The sequence below is a fragment of the Stegodyphus dumicola genome, chromosome 3 (genome assembly GCF_044657685.1).
Source record: "Stegodyphus dumicola isolate Sdum_Otavi_A_Nest chromosome 3, ASM4465768v1".
Lineage (NCBI taxonomy): Eukaryota > Metazoa > Arthropoda > Arachnida > Araneae > Eresidae > Stegodyphus > Stegodyphus dumicola.
Genome location: NC_140770.1, coordinates 72653958 through 72671116, shown reverse-complemented (window position 1 = coordinate 72671116; position 17159 = coordinate 72653958). Strand labels below are relative to the sequence as shown.

Below are 17159 nucleotides of genomic sequence, written 5' to 3'. Positions count from 1 at the left end.
AAAAATCTTAACATTTTATTTTCCAAGTATTTTATTCAAGAGCTGAGTCTACTGAAAAAAGGGAAGGGATGGGGTAGAGGTGACAGGAATATAATTAAAAATAATCCTCCTTTGCCATTCCTTCCTCCCCTCTTCCAGTTTTCGATCGAGGGGACGAGGACAATTAATAATTATCAAACCGAAGCCAAGATAATCACGAAATCTCATTATATTCCTCTTTCCACTTGCTCTTCCCTTTAGAAAACTTCACCAAAACTTCCCCTATCTTCCCAAAAATCCGATAATTTGTCGCTACGCAGTAGGGAATTTTCCTCCAGCCGACACAACAATAAGCGACACACAGAAGGGCCTCGAAATATATAATCATTAACAAAAACAAAATAAAAAAATAAATTTAAAAAAAAGTGTGCCACAATCTTTTCTCGAAACCGCATAATAAATTCTAGTCTCTTGCATTTTTTTTATTTTACTTTTATTGTTTCCCCCCCCCCTTTTTTTTTTTTACTTTAAGAAGCCAAAATAAGACCTAAGTCCCAACTGCCTTTTCAGATGCAAAAAGGCGGCCCCTTCATTCCATTCCTTTTTTTTTTTTTTTTTTTTTTAATTTATTTTTAAATTACAGGAACAATACTTGCAAACAAACAGCAGAAACAATAGCTAAAGTAGAATGAAGAACAAAAAATTTCTTCATAGGGAGGGGAAAAATAAAAAGGAATGGAAGATTAAACTAAAATAAAGAATCAAAGAGGGAAGGAGCACCTTACGGAAAAGGGGATGTATACAGCACGTGCGAAAACAATACCCCAAACCTGCCATCCCCCCTTCATAACAATGAGGCTGGGTCGAATCCAGGGAGGTTATTCGAGTGTTCCTATTGTGTGATGGAAAATTGTGGGGGATCTCGGTAGCCTGCAGGGCGGATTTGCAATCCAACTTTTGAAAGACTTCCTTCATTCCTTTTGGAAAGAGGTTTATTACTTATTTATTTTTTTGTTTTCATACTTACTGGTTCACCCTTTCCAATTTCCGTAGTATTGAATAATGAAGCAAAGTGCGGCAAAAGGTGCAAAATAATGAATAATAATAATGAATTTTTTGAGGCTTCCAGGAAAAATGGTGAAGAATGTGGCGCAGTGGAACGAGCGGTGGCGAAAGTTATTAAGGATGCAATTTTCTCAATTGGATTTTGTAGGCGTTCCACTTTCAGCGAGTGAAGAAACACTTTGGACCAAGACGTGTAATAAAAACTGAAACACGGAAAGTGAGAAGAGAAAAACCGAGAAGTAATTGATATAGGAAGTTCGGTCCCATAACCCAACGCCCCTTTCAACGAAATTTAATGAATGGTCAGTGTCGATTGAGCAATAGCTCCCCCCCCTTCTTCCAATTTTTCAATTTGCGCTCGACTAATTTTACAACCCAGAACTCGAAAATGAAAGACTGTAAACCAGTTAGTTATAACGTCTAGTGATAATGAAAGAAAAAGGTGAGGCCTTTGAGGCATTCAGAATTCATGCTTAATAAAGACATACATTCATTCATTCCAAATATGTTTTTGTTCGTATATTTATTAGCCCAAACAAGCTAGTAGTTGTTTATTACGTATTTACCAGCGTTGAATCATTCGCTAAAAGAATATGTGAGGCAGAAGAGCAAAAGACCTTATACTTAGTAGAGTTAATAACTTTTTGTGAATTGTAGCTAGTGCTGCAAACACCAATGGTACAGCTCATGCCCTTCATACAAAGTGGTCTCAAATTGCAATAACATGAGTACTCTGATAATGGTTTTCATTTCATATTTGTCAATGCCACACATTTGTCATACAACAAAATTTGATACTTGTTCACTGTTTAAGTTCTGACGTCAGAAATTCAGCTACGACCATCACACATTTAACTAAATCTGATATTTTTGACATCAGCCCATGCCCAAACTAATGACTTGTCGTCGACATGCTGTACATACATATCGGTTAGTTTGTATGATTGAATACGTTCTGAGGTACAATATATAACGACAGCAGTAAACGACCAGGTCTACGAAATTACTGATTCAATTCCGTTACATTATCAAAACACAGCTGTACCTGTTTGCGTTTATATACCAAATAGCTGAACATTTTTACAAATGAAGCTATTTTTGGCTCACTGTTGCAAATTACAAGTTCCTGAATAAATTCTTTTCTGATTTTTGGTTGAAGAGATACTACAATGGCTTTATCCCTGCATCAAGCGAATCCTTGCTATCATAGAAATTAAAAACTAAATAATAACTAAACTAATTACAGATAAGTACAAATTTGTAGTTACTAATTCAGAGCAAGTATACCTTATAACCCTTGACTAGTAACTATAAATATAAAACATTAAAATTTCCCAATTTTATTTAATGATTATTAAAATTTCGGCAAACGCACCATTAAGATAGGAGATCATTACGATTGGAAAAAATCATGCATGTTGCATTCGACACAACTATGAGATAACAGTCACCGAAATTTCCTCCTGTCGGTATATAAGACTGGACGGACCTTCAGAATGCTACTAAACCAAAATCCTGTTGAGTAATCTTGGTTGACAGAAGGTTGTCGGTAAATTAATTATGACAAACCCCTGATGGCTATCTGCTTTAGGAAGAATGCCTTCGTGGAGGACATCTAAGATAAGTTGGCTCACATTTACAGGAAAGGGACAGGTAAGGGTTAACCTCGTAAACGCCAAACAGCTAGCTTGTTATCCTGAAGTCAAACCTTGAAAGAATTGCCATTGCTGTGAATTGCCATTGCTCACAGCTATCATCTATTCCGCCTCTGAGGGGTGAATCAATCGACAGAAGGAAATTCTTAAAATTTGTTGCACACATGAGAAAATTTTTTTTTCAGTTACAGTACTTACGAATTATAGGTTTTGAGGATAACTAATGTAAAAAGGGAGTAAAAAGACTATGGCATATTCGTAAACAATCTTAGTTGTTTTATAAAATAAGAAAATTTACTACACTCCAATTATGGGGCGCTAGGCAAAAAATATACAATAATGCCAAATGATCACACCAGATCTGATTATAAGCACGTGAACTAAAACATTTTCTATTTTGATCAAAAGCATTTTATATAAATTTGACTTGGGTATGATCAGTTGTGAAAGTAAATTCCTGATGTTAATTTATATTAGCTTTTAAGTAATTATTGCAGCAAATTAAACTCACAGTTTGGACAGGATGTTTCTCATAATTTACGTTCTTCATTAATCATTCATAATAATTCATTTGCTTCAAGAAAAGTAATCATGCCCGCTGCACTATAGCTGTCACGAACGTTTACTAAGTTATTAAAAAAGGTTAAGGATAACAGAGTTATGTTATGCTAATTAGTTATTTCCGTTATGTAATTAAATTCTGTTGTTCAAACATTCTTATTCCGGAAGTACATTAGCATTTCCATAATTGCATGAAAGAAGGGCAAAACTCGTGGGTTTTTCATTCACCGCCTTTACTTTCTCCCTTTTCAGACACACTTAAATCCTTACACATAAATTTATATTACTTATATATTGACTAATTAAATAAATTACAGTAATGCAGACACAGAAATTTGCAGCTCCGTAGATTAATACGTTTTAAAATTTACTTTTGTATTGAATAACTTTAAAATATACTCTAAATTTTATAAATTTACAGATAACTTTTAAACATTTAATTAGTCTTTAAAGTTTCCGTTATACTGTATTTAAAGTTTCCTTAATACCATTAGGAAGGAAAAAAAAAAAAAAAAGATAAAAAAAGTCAACAAGAAAAACTTCTCCTTCTTAGTTAACATATCATTACACGACTAAACAGCACTTCAAGCAAAATGTATATTTTCCTTTTTTGTACTGATTCTGTTCTCTTCTTCCTACCGAACGGCCCGTGTTCGAATCCGTTACGTTGTTGCTAATTGCCTCCACGTAACAGGCAACGGGGCCGCCTATTACGTGCCTTCACAATAAAATGGCCACCATTTCTAGCCTTAGGGGGTGGCCACTGGTGAATAAGCATGTGTTCGCCATTAAACAAAACAACCCCCCCCCAAAAAAAAAACGCCCGTACAGAAGTGGGGGGACGGGAAAAGAGAGAAAGAGAAGAATTTTACAAAATTAGCAGGTATTCAGTTACTGCACTGCTAACCCAAAAAATTAAAAATAAATGAAATAGTGACAAGTTTCAGGTCGCACAATTTTTTATTGTTGTTATATTTTTATTTCCATTTTTTCTTACAAATGGCACGGTTTAAGAAAGTGCACAGCAACCTCAGACATCCAAATGCGTCACTATGACTTTCTCCAGTCATATCACTTCCTCAGACATCCAAATGCGTCACTATGACTTTCTCCAGTCATATCACTTCCTCAGACCAGTTACATCATTTCAAAACTACACTCACTCTTTACTACTAGAAAGAACTTCGGCAATTCGTCACCAAAAGCCTTTCAGAAGTAATAATAATAGTAGCGTCACTTTCCCTCCGAAGACCCGTTCAACCACAGGAGAAGTTTAAACTTAAAACTCTCGCAAAAAATAAAGAAATAACGAAACTGAGGAACCATAGTGAAAATTACTCTTCAATAAAAGTCGAACACTTCGAAAAGGAAAAGAAATAAACTTAAGAAAAAACAATTTCAGAGGAAAATTCGGTCTTTTCCCCAAATCCTTTCTCCCCAAGGGAATTTCTCATGAGTAAAAGAAAAAAAGTAAATACTGAAAAATAATAAAATGGAACCCCAAGGCTACTCTAACACTTGGATTCAAAGCCCACTTTAATAAAAATGCCCGAACAGGGTTCTATGGTAAACTGGCGCCGCCTAGCGGTGGGACGCCAAGGGAAATCTTATATCACCTCCGAGATGCATGTATTAGCCTCTTACTCGACGGCTGCGAAAGCGAAAAAAGCTAGACGAGAGACTGTTTAAGATTTCCACCACCACCCCCTTTAGTGCTTTTTGTGTCCGAACTTCAGAAAGTGGACATGAGAGAGAAAAGTCCGGTTTTTAGGAAAGTAATTAGGATTTTGGTGACCCTCTATGATCCCACGTAGATCATTCGGGAAAGGACTACGGCAGGCAGGAAATGCCTACGGACACTAAGGGATGGATAACATATTGTAGAAAAGAAAGTAATGAAGGTTAGCAGCTTACCTTGTTTACTCTAGTTTGCCCTTTACAACCATGACCCTTGGCGGTCAAATAGAAAAAGGCAATTACATAGTGATATGGGTAACATGGTTATTCATAATTTACCTCAGTAACTGTAATTTGGAACGTCTCAATCTAGTTCGTTTCTAATTTGAAAGAGAAAACTATTTACGGAAAAGTCACGAAACAGTCCCACACCGAAGCTGGGACATTTTCACAAATGAAAATGAATCTCCTGAAAAACATAACAATACGCATTACCTTTCGTTGCGGAACATGATCTGGAATAATGAAAATACAGAAGGATTAGAACAGAACATCTTTATCCGAGAATGCTGCAGAACATCATAGCATTATGGAGGAACAACCAAAGCAGAGCCGGTTTTGATTCTACGCCGATTCTATAAAAGCCCTAAAAATAATAATTTAATCCCATTTTTCCCCACTCTATTATTAGCCGTTGCTAATTATAAGTCTTTCTATGTTACGCGAATGCCGATTTTATATGTTGAAGTCAGCTATACGCAGATTCCGTCTTCTACATCGATATCGACCTCCTGTACTTGCTATCTCGCATGTCTGAAGTTCCGGCGTTTCATATACTTATTTCTGACCAATCAAATCGATCCGCCTCCCTGATCGGTATAGTGGTTAAGGATGCTGGTTACCGTAGCACTGAGCCTGGGTTTGAAACTCGAAGAAGGCATGGATGCATGTCTGAAAGTGTATAGCGTTTGTGCGGCTTGGAGGCACTTATGATACTGGCGAGCCGAAAAGTATTCTCGAATAATTTGGTCATAAGGAAAGAGGGGGTGGGAGATCGCTGAATCCATCCCCAGGGGCATTCTCCAACAAAACTGGCGCGAAGCTCTATAATTACTGCGATAGATACCTGTAAAACAAGTGGGGAAATTTCTGGTGGCCCTCTATTAGTTTATTAAAACACGGGATTAAAAAAAAATGATAAAGACTTCCGACGATTTACAGTAAGCTAAAGAGTTTAAAAAAATCTGCTCTTGAAAATTTATCAGAATCAGTGAAAATCCACTTTTCCTCAAACAACGCCAAAATTTAACTGGGATTTACGGCTAAATAATTTTACAATTTACTGAAAGCTTTGACGTTTCCATTTTTCCAGCCTATTCCCTTCTAGAGAAATCTTTCAGGGCAACGCAAAAGTTAATCGAACATAATCCTCTGATAAACAATGGCACTTAAAAGTCAGATCAGATTTCCAGACTACAGATTTCACAATCAACTATATTTGGCATATTGCAATCATTTATCACAAAATTATATACAATTTAAATAATTCAGGGGAAAAAGGAATTGATTGTGAATGACTGGTGAGGTTAGGTTAAATAATTAAGGCAACACAATTCCAACGCAATCTTCCTTCGGAAAGAGCATTTCAAGGGAAACTGGTTTGTATCTACGCTACATATGAGGAAAACCACGAAAATACTCAAGCAGCCACCGGTTTGCTAGCAAGTATCTGGATTTCGGGCTTACTGATTGAATCTTTGTTTTAAATTATATTTAAGAGCAGTTCGATTAAGGTAGGGTGAGGGTTACTCTAAATTTACAATCCTTGTATGGTTTATGTTGGTTTCCAACCGGTATAATCAATTGTGTAATCCCTTCCTGCAACTAACGAAACCACGTCTCAGCTAAGACGTCTCCATGTAAATTAGGAAGTGGACAAACCAGTCAAAAGTCACTCGGGAGCAACACACAGATAATTCTATTTACGCTACGAACCAGAGCCTCAATCTCGGAACGCAGACATATATAAAATGAACTCCCTCAAAGCCCCCCATTGCTCACCGGGTGCTCGTCTCACCTCGGATGCACGAAGACCACGGCAAGGGCAGGCAAAAATGATTATAACTCCGTGTTCATGGCAATTGCGCAATGTACTCGGATGGTCGAAGCCCTCTGTGACAGCACAGGCTGCCCTGGCAGTAAGAACCAGGATTCGAGTTTTTATTCCCCGACGCCGAGGCTGTCAGAATACAGATCTCTACCAGACCAATAAACGACTGCCCAGGGGAATCTAACAAGGGTAAGTAAAATGACTGTTAATTACAATTTAGTATATACAACTGAATCTAGCCTTGCCATTCGGTTTCTTTTGATTACAAACAGCTGAGGACAGTAAAGAAAAATTAATCGTCATTGCGACAATATCAGTGACAGCACAGAGATTTCGAGAGAAAATCAGTCCTTACGCATGACACTGATTAAGTTTACCCAAGACTTCGTATAGACGGCAAAAACAACAACATCCGGTATAGGAACAATGGCCTGCTTAATATACTGAATATATTCGTTAACTACATTTATAAACAATACATTCTGGAGTCGCCAAAAATATTTACATATTTAACCTTCCTTTCACTTATTTCCAGAAAACTGATGAATGATGGACACCACTAATGCGTTTCATGTTTACTTTGATCTAGTTAAATATCAGATTACTGTTTTATATGTTCATGCTTTCGCTAAACACGCGGACAAATTTCTACATTCACATTTTCTCATAAATATCCAGATGTACACTAAACAATGCTACAATTTCTTAAATATCAAGAACAATTATTCAAATATCGATTTATTTTCTTCTGAAATGCTGATGTAAAGAGGTAAAAGAACTGGCTTTGATGATAAAGCTCTACCGATTTCGATCAACAACGACATTTCACCTACGTACATACACTTTACATTTCAACAATAATTGCTGAGCTCCGTCAGCACTGTTAAGTTAAAAAGCACAAAATGAATTCTTGAAGATATAACATACTTTTCTTTCATCCACTCATTTTAGATCTAAAAGGATTCCGCATAGGTCTTTCCGCACCCTATAGGCAGTAGAGAATCTCAAGCAAATGGACTGAGCCTTAAATACCCCACCATTTCATGAGACTCGGATTATTTCCCGTTTTCTGCAGAATCAAATTCCCTAATTCCTTGATTTCGAAATTGTCCGTCTGCCTCTAAGCCTTGATGAACCACTGTGCCCACCAAAATGGTCGAGAAATTTCATTCCATCAGCGCAATTTCCTACAATACGAAAATTTTTCTTTCATTCTCCTGCTTCCCTGGTAGGAAAGTTAAAGAGACCGTAATTGCACCTCCTTTATTCTCCCCTTTTATTTTATTGTTTTTCCTTGCCCCGTGATGAACAGCAGTTTTTCAATCTGTGGTATCCACGCAGCCAACCAATGAGACAAACCCAGTTTTTAGAGGGCTGTATCCAAAGCAAAAATACATATGAAGGATAAAATGTCCTATAATAGTTATGAGAGTTTCGAAAAGACGCCGCTTTCTTCCAGATCGTTTTATATTTGTATTGCCAGAAAATGAAATTTATCAATATAACCTGAAGTGCTATGAGGTTAATAATGGAAGAAATTGCGATTAAACGGGTCAAATCATATTAAAAAAACCACTCTCCTTACAAGCATCTTGTTTCTCTTTATGACAATCTGAATTTAAAGGGAATAAAATGAAATGTATTTAGAAACAATAAAATTTGTGACAGGTTTGCTTTCAAATAAATATTTTTATTCTGTTTCGGTATTACAGTAATTGCTTTCGCTGTACATCTGATAAAAAAATTTCAAGCCTGTAATAAACTGTACCATCATTTTTGCTGAGACAAATAATAAGTCACTAATTGCCCCTTTTAAAATTTAATCGCCATCGCATAACAATAAACCAGCCTCGTGGCAAAACGCTGAATCTAGTAAGGGAGGGCGAAGTGAATATCTGTATATTCCCTAAATGGCTAAAATCCTTAGAAACCTGTAACACCATTTTGTCTTCTAAGAAGTACCTTTTTAGGGGGGGGCGCTGCAGTAATGATTATGATAACCGAAAAACCCTGAGTACACTGACCTAAAATTTACGTGGACACCACCAGATTGTGTACGTAAAAAATAATATATGCATGCTGCTATTTTCAAGTGCGCATATGGATTTTTAAATGAGACAATGATGCATAAAATAGCCATAAAACAACTCTAAAAAATAATCAGGGGTTCTACTTAACTACAATAGCGATATAAAAAAAATTGTCTTATAATAATTTTTAAACATTTCTCTGGAAGTATAAACGAACATGCATGTAACAGTATTATCCCCAGACCATAATTAAAATTATTAAAACTGCAATAAAATAAAGTAAAATAAAGAAATTAGTAATAGTTTAAAAATAATTAGTGATAGCTGATCTAACGTAGACGTCCAGGACATAAACTTTTAAAATGCCACAGCGGCCATTGGTAAAATCATTGAACACAGGTAGATCAATCTCGATCTAATACCGGTGAGAGGGCTAAAATTTTTGTGGATAACGTGATGCTAACGAACGTCCCTTAAAAAGGTCCTCCTGTAAGATCTAGTCTTTTTAGCTATCATAAAATGTAACTAGATCTACCTTAGTGTTGATCCTTGCGAATTCTCGCACAGGCTTGAAGATGAGCACAACTAAGGGAAGGGTATAAAAGACCCTTTTATTGAACGCAATATAAATAACAGATGACACGGACTTACGTGCTTATAAACATCGACCACTTGCTGTGAGAACTTAAAAGAAAATGTAACATTAAATTTAAAGTTGAAGAGTAGCGCAACATTATACAATTCAATTTATGCTAACACGTTTACTCAGGATCTACACCGGCAGAATAATAACTCGGCGGCAAGAATGCGTAGCCGATGCTAAGGTTCACAGCTGGAAGAAAATAGCAACGTGCGTTCACAATAGCGAAATCACGCTCTGACTAAACTTTTCTCTTCAGCAGTTTAAATACTCTCGTTCACCCTAATTCATTTATATCCTAGCGAAGAAATGCGAGGGAAATAAGAGAAAACAGGACAGGCTCACAAATTAAAGTAACTATTAGTAAAAATAAAATCCTACACTCCTTAAAGGATACCTCCTCTCAATCCTCTCAGGCAAAAGTGCCCTCGAGTACTTTGCCATAATCCAGAAAATCGTAATCTTAAAGTAATAAAAATAAGAACTGTACATGCCGCACAACCGGTATAGTGGTTAGCATCGCTGACTGCCGTGCCGAAGGGCCCGGTTTCGAATCCCGGAGAAAGCATGGATGTTTGTAAATGTATAGTGTCGGTGCGGCATGGCAACACTCTAAATATGCGGCGAGCCAAAAGTGCTCTCGTGTGGTTTTGTGGAAAGAGCGAGGGGTGGAAGACCATCGGACCCGTTTCCTCGGGATGCTCTCCATCAAAATTGGGGGCAAAAGTGAGCTACATCGCACTGTCACCTGTACGGTGCTCAAGGCTGTTGCCAACGACAGGCGTAATCTTTGCCACGAGGAATTTCGTGGGAGTCAGACTAAGCCCACGAAGACAAGTGAGCATAAGTAACAACAACAACAGAACTCACTTTTTAAAGAGTTTTACATAAAGGTAAATTCCTGGTTGCGCGCATGCATAATTAGAGTCCTTTACCTCCAAACCACGTGTCAGTTTCAAAAACATGAAATTTTTTTTCTTATTTTTAGCCAATGAAATTCAGTACGTCCATACTGGTACATCTACCCATGTATTCTCTAAACTTCATCCTTTTTAATTAAAAAAAATATGTTATTGATGGCAGATGAATATTCTAATGATTTTCGGATATAAATTCTCCGTTTCTCCCCTCTTTAGTTTTGGACAACAATTTTATCTAGAATGGAGACTAGGAGACGAAAAATTGGGCATCTTGTGACATCTGTCTTATTAGATGATTTATTGACAGACACAAGATGAAAGCAGAATGAAATACAACTCGGAACAAGAAAAACAACGTTCAAATCCATCTTGAACACGTCAGTTAAGACTCCAAACCGTCGGCTTCAAGAATGACAGTCTGGTATGAACACTCGTTAGATGCTACACTTCTTCCTCAACACCAAAGGATCATTTCTGCTTACCATAAAGTTACAACGAGGTATAAGGTCACAAACAAATACAGCATTTAGATGACACAATAAGATTTACGTAAAATCACAATAAGGAACAGCATTTGGATGACACAATAAAATTTATGTAAGGTCACAATAAGCAACATAACTGCAAACTAACAGTGAAAGATGCAGCACGCACAAGATAAGAAGTTCAGAGAATAAAATTGTTTATTTTAGGAAACAACAGCATAAGAATGCTTACCAAATTTAAATAATTTTTCAAACTATCATTCCATGAAAAACTTCAGATGAGATAATCATCGTCATCATCGTTGAAATGTGCTGGTCTCTGGCATAAATTTTGCTGTCGTTTATAAAGCTATGGCGAAATCTTTAGTACATTTATCTGTCAGAAAAATTCTGTTGCTTTTATTGTAATGAAGAATGCAAACAAGAATATTCCATCAAGAACAGCACAATTAGCAAAAATTACTAAAAAATGAAGATCACTGAGGCAAAAGAAAATATATTTAACTGTCGATTTATATGATTACGAATCACATTCAGTCACCTCGAAGCTGGATTTTAAATTCTGATTTTGGCACTGTTCAGATTACAAGGTTTTCGAAATAAAAGTTCGTCTGCAGGTAAATTTTCGGGAATTGTAATCCAGATATGAAACGTCTTTAGGAGTATTAAAACACATTATAATAAATTATATACGCGATAAAATACTTAAGACCCAAATCGTTAGACCCAGTGCCTTCGTTTTTATATTTCATTTCTCACAGAGAAAATTCTAATATATTCGAAGAAGCCAGGATGACAGAAGCAGTGCTTAACTGGAAGCAACATAATAAGTCAAGTTGTCGATCCTTACACCTTAGTGCATATAATATTTAATAATAACTGAAATTTTAACTACAATACTCACAAACTTAAATCTCATGCGCTTTGTTTACTTTCAAGATATTAAAAAAAATCAGGAATTGCATAATAAATATATATAAGTTCTACCTTCCAAAAAGTTCGTCTCATTAGAAACTGAAAAAGTCCCCCCATCCGCCCATTTCAGTTTAAGAAACATTGTTCTAACAAACATTAAAAAAAAAAAAAAAAAAAAAAAAACTGTGCTGTCTATTTCTAAGTTTAAAAAATAAATAATACATGGAAAAACCTAGACTGAATATTAAGACAGCTTCGGGTATCAAAGACATATTCAATGATAAAAATTTAATGGAATTTCTCTGAAGACAGAAAGCAAAAATTTGAAATATACCTTTTGTGAACAACCCACAGAAATTCCATCTCTTTCTTTGAAAACGAATTCTTATACTGTAGGTAAATTCATAAAAAGTTTATAGATGCATACAAGCACATATCTATAAGTCTGGAGATGTCGGTTTCAAAAAAAAAATAAAAATATATATTTAAGATCAAATAAATAACGTATGAATAAATAAAATATAATGTGGATGGTTATATTGTGTAATACAGAGTTCGTAGAAAAGACAAGAAAAAAAAAAGTATATATATATATATAAAAACTTCCTCTTAAAGTAACACAATATTGACAAAGAAATCGAATTTTGTTTCTTTAACCGACTCTCTCGATGAAATCCAGTGAACTTGATATGTAGTTTTTTCTTTCTCTATACTTGGGTTGTCATCACGAAAGAACTCTCAAAACTGTCAATCATCAAACTTTTTAACCGAAAGGGGGTCAGGGATTTGTTGAAAAAGCTGAGGCGAAGGTGGTCTATTATTACAAGAGTATTATGATTAGGAACGGCTAAACTTTATCTGTAACCAGTTCTTCGAATATCCATCGTCGCAAATTAAATTTTTTCGCCATTTTGAGAAAATGTCAATCTTAATGACAGAATATGATTTGAAATTTTTATTCGAATTCTTCACAGACTTTGCGAGAACTATGATTAAGGGATCGTATATACAGACGTTCTCCCTCGTAAAATGGTTCAGTTTACTATTTTTGGACTTAGCGATGGTAGAACAGTGATGCGCATTCCCCCCCCCCAAAAAAATCGAATTTTGAACACTGATTTTTTTTTCGAGATAGCAATATATTCGATACGTGTACAAGGGCAAGAGTACTGATTTCTGTATCAGAAAATGCTCCTGCTGGGAATGCATAATCATATATAGAACAGTGGAAACTGTAGCTTCGAAAAACTGATATCTTCTTGGAAAGCATTTTATTTACTAAACCCTCAACAAGAGTCTGGTCAAAAAGTATAAAAACCGACGATCTTTTTTCACTGTAACAAACAGATTTTACGTTCTTGCTCTCATCCACCTCAACTCTACTTTCATTTGGATGAATAGTAAGCAACCATACTGCTTATTTACTTTAGTTCACAAATTTCGTTATTCAAAATGGTCCCAAAACAGATTTTGTAACAAATATTATTGCTCAATTTCACGGTAATGTAAACACTGACTGAGTACGACTACGATAGGCCACAGTACGCTATGACACTTAGCAAAGTAAGTACAGCGACGTACGAACTTTTTCCAACTTTACAGAACGTAATTCAGTAATAAGACTAATAGAATAACTCTGAAACCACGAAAGATGACCACTGGCCTAGCTTTCCTCCAAAACGTCTAGAGCATCTCTACTACTGCAGTTTATAGCTCCTCTATTTCCACACGAAAACAGTTAAAGATATAACACTATATTAAAATGCTTAGGTCCTTTTACCAAGGCTGAGTACTGATCACAGTTGTTGCCCTGATGCTGAATTCACTCCCAACACCTATCTATGACTGACATTGCGTCAGAACGCAAATAAATATCGCCGAGAAATGCATTATTCTAGAGGTACATACCTAAACTGGTAAAACAGTACTGATAACTCATCACAGGCTGGATTGATACCCAGTCACGAGACGCCAAAGAATTATTATATGCAAAAATTATACACAGCCGAATACAAGGGGATACACATACCAAAACTTTTGCCGAACATAAAATCAACACCTACTACACTCATACAGAATAATTCTAGCAACTCCAGAACCTCTAGGCTCTTACAGAGGGAAGTGGTGTTGGGGAAAATTGAGTGTAGAATCAGAAGCTGTTTATTAATGAAATCATCGGCTAAGCTAAAGAGTCCATTAAAAAAGTTCTGCACAAATATGTTTAGAGATCTGCATAAAATCAGCATATCTGTAAAATTTGGGCAAAAGCTAAGCATAGTTAATTCAACTATGAAATGTGTATTAAAAAAATCTAACACAGTTAAATTGTATATAATGGAACTGCAGTCGGAATTTTGAATATTTGTCTTCATAACAGCGTGGACCAAATTTCTCCAAATTTAACTCTTCACAGTCCCCGAACAAAAGCGTCCTCCTCCGCGAAACTACAATGTCTGCAGCCAAGCTTACCAGATGATGTATACTCCCCATTTGTCTACTTTCCTCACGCTTCGAGAGGATGACGGCTTCGCATACATCATATCCATCGTTTCCTACACATATATACACTTATAAACTATAAATATATACAGATAGATAGATTACATAAATGCATTATGTGGCAGAGGAAAGGAGTTTTCAGCTCGATAAATTAATCAGGGACAGGTGCGCTGGGAGCGTTGCAGACTAAAGCTGGATTAATGGAGGCTCAGATAGCGATAGACCAAGTTAATAGATGGATTTTTCTGCGCTATGGAGGTGGTACAGTTGCCAAAGCGCGCGTTAAAAGTATATTTTAATTCGATTTTTAGCTGCGAGAAGATATATTACTCAATAAGAAGTATCGCGGGTGCGAAAGTCGTAAAACAATGTCATAATTTACAGTTAAATCCTGAGCGTTGCAGGTTCTTCATTACCTAAGGTAAACCTAGAAAATAAAATATTAATAACAAAATAAAATAAAAATTTTAAAAAGGGAGAAGGCAACAAGCAACACAACTTTTCTTTTATTAAGTCCGTAAAACATTTTGCTAAATAATAAATACTGCAGCCTGCGGACCAAAAAAAAAAAAAAAAAAAAAAACTACTTAAAATTTAATGTATTAATGGTATAAATGACATGAAATTACTGTAAGCACATTCACTTACTGACCACAAGTGCTGACTGACCACAAGACCATTGAAGCAAAGAAGCATCTGAAGCAAAGAAAGGAACAGCCATAAAAAACAAAACAAAACAATCAAGAAACTCAGAAGGCATTTTGAAAAAAGTTTAAAATGATGATACATTTTTATTACAAAATGATTTGTTTCGTTATTTTATCTCTTTATTTTGTTCAATAAATAGTACACGCAACATTCAAAATAAAACACAACTACAAAAGTTGCGGCTTCAATATTTAAAGGACGCTAAGCGACCAGTATAGCGGGCATCCTATAAAAATTGTGCTAAGCTGTCGTCCTAAGCAGCTGTCTATATCTCCTGCATTTGCAACCGGCCTTGACTACAAAATACATTTTTATTCCTTGAACTACTCTTGATATAACAAATAACGTATCCTAAAAAACGTTTGGGTCTATTTTTCTTTTTATATGATTTATATCATAGAAGGTACGAAAAGGAGATTAAACGCGATATTGAAAATCATACGGAGAATTGCACAAATATTTCATTACTTTGAATTGGTAACAATAAGGAAATGCAATCTTTCATTTATCCGTGACACCACTACCCGAGATGGCGTCCATCAACATTACCTCTTAATCTAGCTTATTACTATAATTATATTGTCATGATATACATTATGTAATTATATATATTGTCACAATGCAGGTACTTCTGTTCCTTTTATATGAACTTAATGCATTCCACTTCAGTATAGTGGTTAGCGGTGTCGGCTGTCATATCATTCGGTCCGGATTCGAAGTCCAAAGAAGGCATCGCTGCTAAGTATATGGTACTTCTGCGTCGTTGCGACACTTAAAATCCGACAACCTGAAAGTCTTTTAGAGAGGTTGATGGTAGGAGAGGAGAAGTAAGAGATCCTTAGGTCCGTCCCATGTGGTCCCGTATTTTAAATACAAAATAAAACATTACTCACATAATATGACAAATTACAAGTACTTCTGGTTTTCACCTTCAGAAAGCATCAAAATTCTTACCTGTAAAAGAATAAATAAATTATTGTTTTAAGGTAACTTATCACATAAAATACAAATGCAAAACAAAATAAAAAAAGTTATAACACGCAATCACATGAATTTAAAAACAAAAGTTATATTTTTACAGATTTCATTCTGTGTATTCCGTTATATATACAAGGTATATTTTATAGAATTTATTTATTGAAAAAAATTATTACAGAAGGTATTCATGTTCACAAATGCATTTTGTACCTTAATACCGAAAACTGGATGTCTAAGTTCATTGGTTCCCAAATTTCAGTACTTCAATCGAAATAATACGTAAAATCGAAAATATTTTAGAGCATTATTGCGGAATATACAATTCTCAAGTTTATTATCTACATATTAATTAATACAGACTGTTATTAAATAAATATAAAATAAAATATTTCTATTAGTTCTATTCCGCTCTCATATGACGGCAATATTTTAACATTTTCAGCCTTTTTGGGTCACGATATTTCAACCGCGCTGTATAATCTTCGCCGGGAACCCTTCGACTACAGTTTGAATGGTACTCTAATATCGAATAATCCTCTTCTGCGACTAAACCCACCAGCAGCAGAGCAGAGAAGACGTTAAACATTGCCACTTTGACCCGCGTTCGAAATCTGACGAACTATTTCGCCGCAAGGTGTTATCGTAATTTCCCTCATGTGTAAGTGGTGTGGTGTATTTAATTATGACAAAGCACACTAGGGTTACCTGCCTAAGGGGATGGATGCCTTCGTGGAGGACTTTCTAAGGGAAACTGGCTCGTATACACGTTACACGCGGGGAAAACCTCGAAAACACCCATTCAGCCAGCCCGTTCGCGAACCTCGGACCGAACTACCAGTGTTCAGCGACTTTACCGCTCGGCCGCTGGTGAGCCATATGTAAGTTAATATAAGCTAGTTTATCTTAGAAAATCTTCTACGAAAGTATGCCTCTGCTT

The 17159-nt window shown here is 35.8% G+C and overlaps 1 protein-coding gene across 7 annotated transcripts in view; it reads right to left on the bottom strand.

The window, feature by feature from the left end:
- Positions 1-17159, bottom strand: part of LOC118180806 (latrophilin Cirl-like) — a 256199-nt gene that overhangs the window by 186959 nt on the left and 52081 nt on the right. For 2 of the 7 annotated variants that reach the window (XM_085812995.1, XM_085812997.1), the window contains exon 2: positions 15185-15232. The exons of the other annotated variants lie outside the window; for them this stretch is intronic. The gene's annotated coding sequence lies outside the window, so the exon portion shown is untranslated. The remainder of the gene's footprint in view (positions 1-15184; positions 15233-17159) is intronic. 7 annotated transcript variants of the gene reach the window in all.